Here is a 14,674-nt window from a genome sequence, read left to right as displayed (position 1 = left end):
CTGCTGCTATGGCAACTAGCTCTCCCATTTCTACTGAGCCTTTACACCAAGGGGAAGGGGTGGAGGGGCAGGGGCATCAGTCCTAAGGACCTAAGGGCTATGACCCCAGACACCAAGAACTGCCTTTGTTCCCCTTTGACCATTATTGACCAGTCTTTTAGGGTTCTCTAGAGGAACAGAGCCAATAGAAGGAATATGTATTAAAAGAAGGTTTTTTCTTTCTTTCTTTCTTTCTTTCTTTCTTTCTTTCTTTCTTTCTTTCTTTCTTTCTTTCTTTCTTTCTTTCTTTCTTTCTTTCTTTCTTTCTTTCTTTCGAGTCACTGGTCTTCAGTCCATGTTTGGAAGGCTGAAGAAGCTGAATCTTGATATCACCAAGGATGGTGGCAGCAGCAGCAACTAGGTAGATGAACTGGAGAACAGGGTGGATGAACTTCCCATCAAGACTCAAATGAAGCAGGCCTAAAGCAAAAGCTTCTTTCTCAGACCTCCTTATATCTGGGGGACCTTTTATTGGAGTCACCACCAGCAAGTACGGCCCACATTTAGCGTGGGTCTTCCCACTTCAGTTAATTAATGAAAACATTCCCTCCCAAGTGTATCCAGAGGCTTGTCTCTTAGTTGACACCAAATCCAGTCAAGTGGACAACCAAAATTAACCATCACAATGGTCTGTGTTTCTGGGATCTCTAGAATGTCAAGACTAGGATTGGGGGCTGGAAATGAAGCTCAGTGGTGGAATGCTTGCTTAGGGTGCATGGGTGTGGCCCTGAATTTGATTCCCGGAACCACAAAGAGGATTAAAAAATAAAAAAGACGTTATATATCCAAAGACTAGGCTGTATCTTACTTGACCTTCTATTTCAACAGGTGGAGCACGGAGACTAGCTTATGGTAAATGGTCAGTGAATGATCATCACCATTGTGACTACTCGCCCAGTGTGACCTCCTTCTGCCCACACACCAGTACCATAACAACAATCACTATGCTCATTTTACAAGTGATGAGACCTGGGCTAGGGAGACGAGTACCCCTCTCCAGGTCCACAGCCAGTAAGTAGCTGAACCCAGTCTTCCACAGAAATGTGAGCATCCTGCTGCTACCATAATAAATGGACTACAAACAGCACCAATGCATTCTCTTCTGGGTCTGGAGATCAGAAAGCTGTGGTGAGGCCTGCCTGGCTACTGTCAGGATGTCAGTTGAGCTAGCTGGCTCTTTCTGGAGGCTCCAGGGGGAATCTGGTTTTTATTTCTTCCAGCTTCTGCAAGCCACCTATATTCCTTGCTCCATGCTGCATCATTTTAACCTCTGCTGCTCTAGTCCTGTGATCTCCTCTGACTCTGATTTCCTTATTCCACAGACCGTTGAGATGACACAGGGCCCACGCCATTAAGCCAGGATCATCTCCCCATCTCAACATCTTCAACTTCATCCCAAATCTCTTTTTGCTATTTAACTCTCACACTTGCTGAAAGTTAGAATGTAGAGTCAGGTGTGCTAGGGCTTATCTATAATACCAGCATTTTGGAGGTTGGGCCAGGGGGATCACAAGTTTGAGGCTAGCCTGGGCTGCATCATGAAACTCTGTCTCTAAAAAGAGACGTAGTACAAAAAACAAGTTAGGATGTGGATCTTTCAAGGCCCATTATTTGGGCTCCCATGGCCTCTCTGAAGGTGGTATGAAAGTGTGCCTTTAGTTTGGGTTCTCTCAAAAATAAACAAGGACTTGGATGCCAGTGTCACCAGGAAGCCCAGTAGAGCAGTGGGGATACAAGACAGGGAAGGGGAAAGAATCCTTACAGAGTGCCAGTTGCACCTATGGGCATTAGGGTTCTCTCAGTAGGGGACTTCCTGAAGAGTTTGAGCGTTCACCAGATCCCCCACCTGAGTGATGCTATGTTAGGGTCCTAGGGCTGCTGGAATGATGGGCCACCAACTGGGTGACTCGTAGCAGGAATGTATCACCTCATGATTCTGGGGGCCAGAGGCCTAAAATTGGGGTGTTGGCAGGGCTCTGAGGGAGAATCTGTCCAGTCTTCTCTCGTTTCTCCTAGATGCATCACTTCTCTCTCTGTCTCCATCTATGCGTCACCTCCTCTGTGTATCTTTCCTCTCTCCCCTTTGTTTTTGAGATACAGTCTTATTATGTTGCCCGGGCTGAACTCAAACTCACAATCCTTCTGCTTAAGCTTTCCGAGTACTGGGATTACAGGTGTATGCCATCATGCCTGGTGACCATCTTCTCTTAAAGGACATTTATCATCAGATTTGGAGCCCACTTGAGTAATTCAGAGAGATTTCATTTTTTAGTCCTGCTTCATGTCTGTAAAGATCTTTTGTGTGTGTATATGTGCTTGTACTGTGTTCATGTGTATACAGGTGTGTGGGGGGGGGTATGTGGGTGTGTGTTTGTGCAGAGGTCAGAGGTCAACCCTGGATGCCATTCCTCAGGAGTCTTCCACCTTGTTCCTGGAGACAGGCCCTCTTACTGGGACTTGGGGCTCAACAATTAGGTTAGGCTGGCTGGCCAGTGAGCCTCAGAGAGTCACCTTTCTCTTCCTTGCCAGTACTGGGATTAAAAGTGCACACCACCACACACAATTTTTTTTTTAACATGCTGGGAATAAAACTTAGGCCCTCATGCTCCCACAGCAGGCACCTTAGCCATCTCCCTAACTCTTGCAAAGACCATTTTTCTGAACAAGGCTGCATTCATGGGCTCTGGCTGGATCTTTGAGGGTTTGCCACCAAACATACTACAGAAACAAAACTGAAGTCTTCATCCATACCTTCCCATCGCTAACTCACTGAGGATGCTCCAAAGGGTGTTAGATCTCTTAGCTCAGTAATTGCCCACTGCTGCTACAGGTGAACTCAGACGTAGGCCCAGGCTACAGAGATGCCTGCACTCTGTCTCAGAGAGCTGGATGACAGGGAGCCTTCTTGGATATCAAGATTTCTATCCTTTCCTCCCCTCCTCCCCTCTTCCTCGAGGTCCCCTGGCCTTGCCTCAGCCCTGGGAATAGATGAATCAGCAGGAAAAACTCTTGTCAGCACAGAAAGGCAGAGAAATATGGAGGCACAGGGCGCTTCGTTGCCCCTCCTCCACCAGCCGGCCAGGGAATTTGGCTTCAAAACAGCCCAGCGATGAGGCTGTACATCTTTTAGAGCAGGCCAAGCGGAAAGAGGGGCGGGGGTGGGGCTGGGGGTGTGGGGAGAAGTAATTAGTTTGATGAATCTTCTTTTTAAGTTGTTCTCTACATGGGGTTTTCACGGCGTTATAGACTCAGCGATGCGTTCTCTGAGTTTTATGAATCCTTAAACATGGGCCATTTGTCAAAAGAGAGAAGCGAATTCAATCAACTGTTGACACAAGCCCCAGGTGTCCCCAGCCTAGGACAAGGACACCCAGTGAGGCCCTTAGATCACAGAAGGGCTTGGAGAATCAGCAATGGGGGCTCAAGTCTTCTGATTTGCCTACTTTACAGACAGGTGGCACGCTGGGACACTGGGTCATATTCAAGAGGAACACACAGGCAGTCCAAAAGCCTTTTTGACATGTCTGCTGGGTCCCTAGATCTGGGGCTGGGAGGGGCATAAGACCAACAGGAGCCTGTTCTATACCTGTGCAGAGGTGTGACTTGAAGCCTGCCTTTCTCTGGGAAGACTGTACCAGTAGGTCCTCCTTGCTAAGCAGGGTGACAATGCCTGGCCATACTACCTGGAGTAGATGGCAAAGCTAGCCCTAGATTCCTCCCTGATCTTTGACCTTGGACTTGGTCACTGAACTTGGTTTGGCAAGGGGCCAATAGAAAAAAAGAATTGATGCAAACGCCAAAGATATGGCTCAGCTCGTAATGTGCTTGTTACACAAGTATGAGGACCTGAGTTCGGATCCCCAGCATCCATGTAAAAAGCTGGGTGGGAAAACATACACATGTATAATCCCAATACTGGAGATGTGGAGACAGGAGAATTCTTGGGGCTTGCTGGCCAGCCAGCCCAGCCAGTCAGTGAGCTCCATGTACCTGGCCTTAATGCACTTTGTTACAATAATACAGCTTTGTTACAATAATACAAAATGGATGAATGTAGGATGTTCTGAAAAGGAACCATTACTGGGCAAGTTCCTAAAGTGAACAGCCCTGTTGGGCATCTCTGGGAGACAGTGATGACCTGTACCAAAAGTTATCTCACCTCTGGGATGCAGTAGCTGGTTTGTTAGCCCCTACCTCCTTTCAGCCCATGATTGAGGACTGTTCCTGGGTGGTAGTCAATGCTCCACTAGCCCAACTGAAATGGGGGTGGGTTTTAGCAGGCTTCGTAGCCAGAGAAAGCCCTCCGGCCAAGAGTTCAACAGCCTATCAGGGGCTCAGTACAGGACAGTCTTGGTTCATCCTCCACTGGTCATAAAAGAGGCCACCAAGCCCAGCCAAATGGCCTACTATAGACTTTTGGGCTAAACTAATGGTGGTTATATCAAGCCAGGAAATCTGGGGGTGCTTTGTTACATGGTCTTCCAGGTGGCTTGACTTGGCACATTGCAGAATCTGTCTACTCATGACCACCTTGAAAACCCAGGGGGTGGTTTCCCATTGCAGCAATCCAACAGCTATAATGCTGTGACAGTTAGGTCAGGCAAATACAGCCTCGTCCGTCCTTACTCAGCATGAAACACCAGCATCCATGGTCCTAAAAGGAATGTGTGTATGTGTGTGTGTGTGTGTGTGTGTGTGTGTGTGTGTGTGTGTGGTAGTTACATGTATGTGCGTACATATGTATGAGTGCATGCAGCAGTGCTTGTGAGAATGGAGGCCACAGGAGGACCTTGGGTGTCTTCCTCTATTGGGCTCTGCCTCATTCCCTTGAGACAGGGTCTCTTACTGAACTTGGAGTTTGCTGTTTTTCAGCCTGCGAGCACCCGTGATCCTCTTGTCTCTGCCTTCCCTTTCCCTCCCCTTGGGGCTGTGGTTACAGGCTCGTGCAACAAGGTCCAGTTTTTTATTTTAAACTAAAAAAATTTTTAGTTATTTATATTTTATGTGTATGAGTGTATTGCCTGCATGTAAGTGGACCCATGTTGTGCAGTACCCTCGGAGGTAAGAAGAGCATCGTAACCCCTGGAACTGGAGTTATAGGTGGTTGTTAGTCCCCATATGGGTGCTGGGAATTGAGCCAGGGTCCTCTGCAAAAGTAGTGAGTGTTTTTAACTGCTGAGCCATCTTTCCAGCTCCAGTATTTTCTTTTAAATTTTATTTACTGTGCGTGCGCGCGCGTACATAAGGAGATCAAAGGACAACGTTCAGGAATAGGTTCTCCTTCCATTGTGGGTTCTGGTTTTTGTTGTTTTATTTCATTATGTCATTATGTATCTTTGGCTGGTCTGGAACTTGCTATATAGACCAGAATGGATTTGATTCAGAGATCTGCCAGCCTCTGCCTGTCAAATTCTGGGGATTGAGGGTGTGTGCCACTACATCCTGCCATTGTGGATTCTGGGGCTAGAACTTAGGTCACCAGGCTTGCATAGCAAGTGCTTTTACCCACTGAGCCATCTCGCCAGCCCTGCACCCAGCTTTTTACCTGAGTGCTGTGGATCCCAGTTCAGGTCCTCATGCTTGTTCAGCGTACTCTTTTCCCCACCGAGCCCTCTCTCTAGCCCAATGTGATGTCTAATCATGGTTGTTAAAGTGCCTAGATCTGGAATCAATTAAAATGCAAAATGCTGGATGCTCCTGTGAGGGATTTTCTTGATCAGATTATTTGAAGCTGGAAGACCCATCGTAAATGTGAGGGACATCTTTTGGTGGCACTCCAGATAAAAGGAAGGAAACTTGTTTTTGCCTGCTTGGCTTCATGCTTGATGACTGAACACCAGCAGTTCTCTAGGAGTCTTCCAGGCCTTCAGCACCAGACTGGGACTGTGAGACATTCAGCCTTGTGGACAGAGCAACTACTGGATTCTCAACCTCTTCAGTGTGTTGCGGTCATTGTTAGACTACTCAGACTCCTGTAAGTCATTATATAGATACATATTCATTTTATCAGTTCTGTTCCTCTAGAGCTCTAGAGAGCCCTGACTAATGGCTCCTTTGGTACCCTCTGACTCAGTGAAGATCTGTTCCTCTCCCTTTGACTCTCAGCTGTCTACAGAATTGCTAGGCTCCAGAATGGCCATTTCTTGGCTGACAGTAAATCAGCAACAGGGATCTGCAGGTCCTTTCAGAGCAAAGCTGAGCCACCCAGTGGATGAAGGGTATGTACAGAGGCCCAGCACCATTTGCCTATGCCAAGACCATGGCTAAGGTCCAGGCTTATGGGCAAGGCCAGTGTCCCTGGACTTATCTGGTGGGCAGACACATTTATCTCCTGGTGCCCTACATGAAGGACAGAGTTAGTTGACAAGTATTAGCCTGGAGTCTGGAGTACCAGCCTGCCTAGGAGAGATCTTCCCTTGGCACAGCATAGGTTTCTGACAGCAGAAGGTCCAGCTCAGCTCTGGGCTTCTGGCTCTTATTCTGGCAAGAGGCCTCACTCTGGACCCTTCCTGAGTTGTGCATTTGTGGGAAAAATGGCTGAAGCCAGCAGGGTGTGGACTTCACCTGATTGGTGTTTAAGAAGACCCACTCTTGAGACCATCCTTTAACACCTGACTCAACCCAGAAGATATGTATGTGTGTGTGTGTGTGTGTGTGTGTGTGTGTGTGTGTGTGTGTGTGTGTGTATACATCTGTTGGCAAGGATGTGGGGGAGTGTGTGCCTATGTGTTTGCATATGCATGTGAGCATGTTTTGTATGTGTGTGTGTGTGTGAATGTGGGTAATATGTCCAGATAAATCCATCTTTTGTAACTTTTTCTGGGGAGTTTATTTCTATCCATCCCAGACAGGCAAATGACACACCAAAGAAATGATTCCATGCAAATCTAGCTTGGTGAGCTAAGAAGTACAATCAGGGTTACTTACAGGAGTGTGGAAAAGCTACAGAAGCTGAAGATTCTCCCCTAGCAACTGTTAACCACACCTATTAATGCAGCCTTGGGAAAGGGTGGGGTCTTGCACACCTCCTGAGCCTCCCTTCCCTCCGTAAAGGATTGTTAGTGGGCCCAATCTCCTGGCCATATCCTGTGGATAATCAGGTCTGCTCTGATTTCAAGATGGTTACTGTCTTGTCAGGCCCAGCGGACAGAGTTCCACAACATCACTGTAGGTTGAAAATATCTTAAGTGAAAAGTGCATTCAACCCTCCAGTCTGCCACACATTCCAACACAGGGACATGGAGCACTGTGGAGCACCAGTTGTCCCCTTTAGTGTGTGGGCCCCATTGAGAACTATTGATCACTGACATTGCCTGACCCAGGACAGAAGATCAAGTCACACACAGTGAAGGATTCAAATTCAAATTTAAATTCAAATTTTTCAAACTGTGGTTTCTAGAACATGGGTATGAAAAATCATAAAAATCAAAAAATTATAAGTCAAAGCATGGTCAGTTGGAAACTGTGTGTATGGTGTACAGACAGATGTGTGTGTGTGTGTGTGTGTGTGTGTGTGTGTGTGTGTGTGCAGTCAAGAGCATTATGTGTGTCTGAAGCCTAGGCACTAGAGAGAAATTTGGAGTATGGAGCTTTGGATGTTGTTGAGGCGCTCAAGTTTTCTCTCCAGTTGCTAGCAGAGCTCCTGATCACCCCACCTTTCCCCTTTCTACCCTAGTTTTTACCTGGTCCCTGAGCAGGTAGGGAGGAAAGTGTCAGCATCTCTCTGGTCATTAATGTTACCCCCACCCCTTAAGCATCACAGTATAGGCCACATTCAGGGCTAAGTCACACTCACGTGCAGAATGAGGAAGGAGCCAGAATCTTCCTCTGGCTCTGGAGCCTGCAGGCTTCCCTAGGAAGCTGATAGAACACTGGTTGCCTCTCCTCATCAAGGGTCTAAAGGAGTTGGGAACTAATGACCCAGTTCCTGAACCCTTTGGTTGGAAGAACATTTGGGTGTGAGGTCTTCCCTGACTCTCAGAAGTGCCCATAGAGGGAACTCACTCAGGAGTCTCTGTCTCTCTCTCTCTCTGTCTCTCTCTGTCTCTCTGTCTCTCTCTCTCTCTCGTGTGTGTGTGTGTGTGTGTGTGTGTGTGTGTGTGTGTGTGTACATATAGAGGCCAGAAAACAGCCTAAGCTGAAATTCCTTAGTCGCTGTTCAACCTGTTTTATGACAGTCTCTCATTGGCCTGGAACTCACCAAGTAGGCTAAGCTGGCTGGCCAGTGAGCCATAGGGTTCTATCTATCTTTGTCTCCCCAGCACTGGGATTCCATACCACTCCTGACTTTCTTTTTTAAAGGACAGGGTATCATTATGTAGCCATAGCTGGCCTAGAACTTCCTATGTAGACCAGGCTGGCCTTGCACTCATAGAGATCTGCCTGCCTCTGTCTCCTGAGTGCTCAGATTAAAGATATGCACCACCATACCTGGCCTCACTCCTGGCTTTTTAAATGTGGATTCTGTGCAGTTCCTCATGCTTGTGAGGCAAGCACTTTACTGACTGAGCTATTATTGCAGCCAGTAACCTTTCTTATATTGACTGACTTCCTGTCCTTGGTCTACCTCCACATGCCCTACCCACATTTCCCAGGGTCCCCTTCCAAATCTTGCCCTTTACTCACGTTCTTATGCCAAGGGTTACTTTGAGGGGGGCACTGTAACACTCAGAGTGACTTATGTAACTGATGAGACAGGACAAAGAATCCAGGCCCGGGGGACTGCCTCAGCCCCCTTGGTTCTCCTTGGGGAGGCAGCCCAGAAAAGGCACATCTCAGCTCCCAGAGGTCTCCCATTGTGCCTGCAGCTGAATGGCTGAGATCAATACTGGGTGAGTGTCAGCAAGACATTTGTGGTGACAGATCTCAAGCCACATCCACCAATATAGCCTTTTGTGTAATAAAGGACATTTTGAGTTCCAACTTTCAGACATGGATGTCAATTTCTCAGTTGCTCGGGGAGGGGAAGAAAGGAGTGTTATTTATCGACTCTCCTAAAGCCCCAATGTTTGTCACTATATTCCCAGAACCTAAAAGTGCCAGGGACATAATAGGAACTCATTCATATTTGTTAAATGGGGGGAAAAAGTGACAGCAAAATTCAAACCCATGTCTGTCTTCCTCTATAGACTTTCTTCAGCCCTTTTCTAAGGGAGTTGACAAAGGAGAGACTGAGGGGATCTGGGGAGCTGTAGTGAGGCCCTGGACACCTGGCTTTGCCTCCTTTCTGTGAAGAAGAGAATGTTCTCTGTCCACACAGCCCAGGGGCAAGGTTAAAGTCAGGGAGTTCTGCCCTAGGGAACTGCTGGGGCTTGGCTAGGGCGCATCGGATCTGCTTGTGAAAGTTCTCCTGCCAGCCTCATCTAATCACGGCACTGTGTGTTTTGACTGAGCAGCTCTACCTGCCTCTCGGGAGTGATGGGAAGATTAATACCCGTTTAGCAAATTACAGCTTCCCCAGCACCTCCTGCTCCTGAGAGAGAGGGAGCCGAGGAAACGGAAAATACAAACAAACTCACCGTGCTATGTCAAGGCTTGGTGATAGCCTGGACAGCTGGGTTTAACTCCACAGAACATGGGGGCTCAACAAAGCCGGGGAGGTCTGTAGCCCGCCAAAGAGGAGGCCAGTGAATGCCAAGGCCACCCTCAGGCCCTAAGGCAGGCTCTGAGAGAGAAAGCAGGATGGGGCAGGAATGTTCTGGAAAGACAGCAAGGGGAAGCTTGTGGCCTGGGCATGTACCCTAAAAGCTGGAGGTAGGGAAGAGAGGTGTCCTGTCCGCCATACAAGCCTGGCCCTCTTCCAGGCTCTTTGCTGTCCTCTGAGGCAAGCTCATTGGTCCCATTCATGCCGGGTGCATGCTCAGTTGCTGATGTGTGGATAAAGAGCCAAGAAAAAGCTGAAGGACAAGGAGAGAAAGTGCAGGGGACACAGGCATTGTCCTGTACACGTGTTCCCCATGCTCTTGGTTCTTGTGTGTGCTAGCAGAGTCACCTGCTGTCATTTGGGGGACCTCTACCCAAGGACTTTCTGTTACCTAAGGGGCTTCTGTCAGAGGTGGACAGGACCTAGAAGGTGGCTTCCCTGTACCCCTACTCTGAAGTGGGAGGCTCTGAGGCATGCTCCCCACAGTCTCCCAGGGGCACCCAGCAGGGTTGAGTCCTAGGGGTCCCCAGTGGGGTGATCTTGCTACAACCCCATTTTTTTAAAAAATATTTTTTATTTAGTGTTTTTTTTTAAATGTGTATGAGTGTTCTACCTGCATGTATGTAAGTGTACCACATGCATGCAATGCCCACAGAAGCCAGAAGAAGGTGTCAGATCCCCTGGAACTGGAGTTACAGATGGTTGTTAGCCACCATGTGGGTTCAAGAAAAGCAAATGTTCTTAACTGCTGAGCCATCTCTCCAGCCCCTACAACCCCGTTTTGGCACCCTTCCTTCCCCTGCCTCATCTTCTTTACTCCACTGGGTTTCTCCCAAATAAATCAGCTCATCCAAACTTTGGTCTCAGGGCCTGCTTCTGAAGGAGCTTAAACTAGGTCAGAACCGAAAGAGGCTTGGAGTAGGAAAGAGAGGGAGAGTGTGGAAATGCCTAGAGCAAGACTTAGAACCACTCTTCTGGCTAAGCTCGCTTTCACAGAAGAGAAAGGCAAGGGTGGGTCAGGGAGAGGAGGAAGGGGAGGGGGAGGGGGAGGGGAGAGGTGGCAAGGGAGGAACAGGAGGAAAAGGAGGAAGAGCAGGAGAAAGAAGAGGAAGAAGAAGGAAAGGAAGAAGGAGGAAAGAACGCTCCCTTTGTGTCTTCTTTTTTCTAAACTTCCAGTTCCACCCTTTCTCCCTAATGACCCCCATCTGTTTTTCTAGAACGGTATGAATGTGCTGAGTTCATACTCTCTTGAGAGAAAAGATCTGATGTCAAATTCTGGGAGGGGCCCAGGTAACTGTCAGTCCAGCTGGGCTCTACTAGGGCCTGCCTGGTGCTGTTAACAGTCCTGGGTTGGGCCTGGGACAGACTGGGTACCCAGTGGGCTGGAGACACAGCCTAGCCTATGGCTCAGGCCCCTTCTTGCTCCTTCCACTCCTTCCACCCTCTCCTAGATGAGGTCTGGAATCTAGAAACCTTAGATTCTCACATAAGAGACGTTTGACTTGAATATGTGGCTCTGGGTCATCTGAAGGACAGATTTTGAAGGGGCCACCAGAGGGGCTGACTGTAGCTGGTTCAGGGGACTTAGGTTTGCTTTACTTTGTTTCCTCTCCTAGTTCTATGTGACAGCTCTGTGATCTGGGGGAAAGAATGGAAAACCCCAAACTCAAAGCATCACCTGCTCACTATGGCAAGAAGAGGCCCACATCCCATGATGCTCTCTTGTCTATTTTTTAGAAGATTTTTACTACCATATATTAATTATACATAATAATAATATGTTTCATTATGGCATTTTCATACATGTATGTTGCAGTGTCCTGGGGCCCTCCGGGTGGGGGTAGAGTCAGTGCGGAGTCACAACACAGACACCAGGAGTCAGGTGAGAAGCAGGCAGTGCGAGCAGCTGCAGACTCGTTTATTGCGGATAAGGGGCTCCTTTATATCCCCCCTCCCGGTGTCCCATTGGTCCCAGTAGGCTTTCTCGGATCATGTCTGATCCTCATTGGCCCTCTCTGTCGAGCCATCTTGCATCAGCCATCTCCATGTCCTTTGGCAGAATACAGGTTAGACTCAGCCAGATGTTTTTGGCACGTTTGCAGCACGCATATGCAGGTTATTCAGGCTGCACTTCCTCCTACACATGTACACAATGTTTTTGATCATATTAACCTCCCCCCATTTTGCTCTAGCCCCTTCACTCTCACTGAACCCCATTCTCTTCCCAACTAGCCTTGTTTCTATTTTCATGTATTGCGTGTGTGTGTGTGTGTGTGTGTGTGTGTGCGCGCGCGCGCGCGCGTGATCTAGTGAGTTTCACCAGGGTTGTGGACAGTGAGCAACAGTGAAGACTTATTTACAGGAACATGATGGGCACCTTACCAGTGGCTACACCACTGAGGAAAATGTCTCTTCCCTCAGCAACTGTTCCCTGCCTACAGATCCTCAGGGAAGGGTGAGGCTTTGTAGGCCCCTCTCACCTCCTTGACAGGCTATTTGAAGAGCCTGATCTTAAGCAGGTCTTCTGTAGGTAATCACAGCTGCTCAGAATCCAAGAGCACATTGAAATGTCATGCCCAGAAAACAGTGACACAACACACCATTCTTCTTCTAGCTCTTACATCTTTCTACTTTCTCTTTTTTGTAGTTCTCTCTTGATTCATCGGCCTTCTGGAAAAGCTGGACTGAGCTAGAGGGAACAACAAGAGGCTCATGCAGGGGAGGTTGGTCAGGGTACTGGACTTCATTCCTAGAATTCTAGAGTGTTCTCATTCAGCCTTTGGAGCAAAACCTAGGAAATAAAAAAAAGGGGGGTGGGGTGGAGACAGAGTCCAAGAGGGAGACAGAGCCCAAGAGGGACTACCCCAGCTGGTCTTTCACTGCCAACCCTGAGTATGCAGAGAGCTTATGGCCTAGCAGACAGCTGGGCCAGAGCAGGCCAAAAGATGCCAGCTCCATGTGTGAGCATGGCAGAACTTTCAGGGACTTGAAATAGCTAGTTTGTGAGAGGTTTGCCTATCTTTCTCTGCAGTCCAGCCCTTCTAATTTCCCCATCTCCAATTTCTTTCTTTTTAAAAGCTATTTTACTTATTATTTTTATTTTATGTGTATGATTGTATTGCCTGCATGCATGTAAGTGCAGCCGTGTCATCCATCAGAAGAGGGCATCGGATCCCCTGAAACTGGAGTTACTGACAGTTGTTAGCCACCATATGGGTGTTGGGAATGGAACCTCAGTTCTCTGCAAGAGTAGCCAGTGCTCTTAACCTCTGAGAAATCTTTCCACCCACCCCTATCCAATTTCCAGAAATATCTGTATCACCATTTGTGATGCTGATCCTATCAGGCCAGGTCAAGGTGTCAAGGCTGCTCTACTTCTGTATTTCTGGGGAACAAACTACCCCAGTATTGAGTGGCTGAAAACAACAGCTGTCTCATTGTTTCATCATCTCCTAGGTCAGGAACTTGAGTAGCATTTGACCACACAGCTCTTCTCTATCAGGCATGGATTGAAGGATTTCCATGGTATTTGCCTGGTGGAGAAGGTACTAGAAAATTTGTTTATATATCTGGAAAACAGGCAGGGATGGCCAGCAGGCCAGGTTCATCCAGTACTGTCTTCCAGAATGGTCTTTCTAGCATAGCAGCTCAAAGGAGTGGGCTGCAATAGCAAGTGTCCTAGTCCACAGGAGGAAGATGCCTGGTCTTGTATGAGCCAGTCTCAGAGGGAACATGGAGGCACTTTGGTCATCCTCATGTGGTTACAAGTCTCCTCTCCTGATTCAAGGGGTGAAGACACAGACCCCAGCCATCATTTGAAGGAGTTTCAAAAAACAGGCCAAGGACTGGGAGATAGGTGGTTCCATTGGTAAGGTGCTTGCCACGCAAGCATGAGGACCTGAGTTTGATTCCCACCACCCACATAAAAAGCCAGGCATGGTGGCACAGGGCTTGTAATCCCAGCACTGGGGAGGTGGAGAGAGGCAGATTCCTGGGGCTTGGTGGCCAGGCAACCTAGCCTAACAGGTGGGCTACAAGCCAATGAGAGACCCTGTCTCAAAATTTAAGGTGGCCTGGAGCTGTGTAGCCCTTTCACATGAACCTGGAGATTTGGTTCCCAACTGCGAACCACAGTTCCACATTCCTTTGTTGGTGGGCTGATGGTGGGGCAGATTGGAGGATGGAGGCCTTTCTGGTGTTGGGCAGCAGTTTCAGCCTTCTCTGAGTGGCTGCATCCCCACAGCCCCCTCCCCCAAGTTCCCAGGTTGTATACGGCAGTGGCTTTCCTTTCCCTTTGTGTTGGGCTTATGCTGGGGACAGGAAAGGTCCCTGTCTTTGCAGATTCTGGTCTTGGGAGGACTGATTCTCTAGAATGGACTTGCTACCAGGCCCCACTCTCTGAGGGCCAGCTGTGATCTTGACCCTACACATGGTCCTGGGCACCCAGGTCTTGATGTTGAGACCTCCCCCGTTTGCAGGCACCAAGAGGTTTTCCATCATCTTTCTATTACTGTTCTACAGCCTCAGTGTGCCTTCACCTGTGCCCTACAGAAAATGTAAAGCAACTAATTGAACTTCTAGAGATAACAATCACATTCTGTAAAGTTTAAATAAACCTAAGAAGCTGGAGAGATGACTCAGTAATTAAGGGCACTGGCTGTTCTTGCAGAAGACCTGGGTTTGAATCCCAGCACCCACATGGTAGCTAACAACCATCCATAACTCCAGTTCCAGGGGATCTGATGTGCGTTCTTCTATCCTCCACAGGTACTGCATGACACAAGTGCACTTACGCATATGCAGGCATAACACTCATAAACATTAAAAATAAATAAAACTAAATTTTTAAAAAGCCTAATAACTAAATTGATATAATTCTCAAACTAAAAATATGTAATTGTATTTAAGAATGTAAATTCACAATTCTATATGTCTACTATAATTTTTGAGCAGTTTTTACTCACAAACAATACTGTGAAATTTATTGCTTCT

The sequence above is a fragment of the Nannospalax galili genome, unplaced genomic scaffold (assembly GCF_000622305.1).
Source record: "Nannospalax galili isolate Female #2095 unplaced genomic scaffold, S.galili_v1.0 scaffold270, whole genome shotgun sequence".
In the NCBI taxonomy this organism is placed as follows: domain Eukaryota; kingdom Metazoa; phylum Chordata; class Mammalia; order Rodentia; family Spalacidae; genus Nannospalax; species Nannospalax galili.
This window is presented reverse-complemented; position numbering follows the sequence as displayed.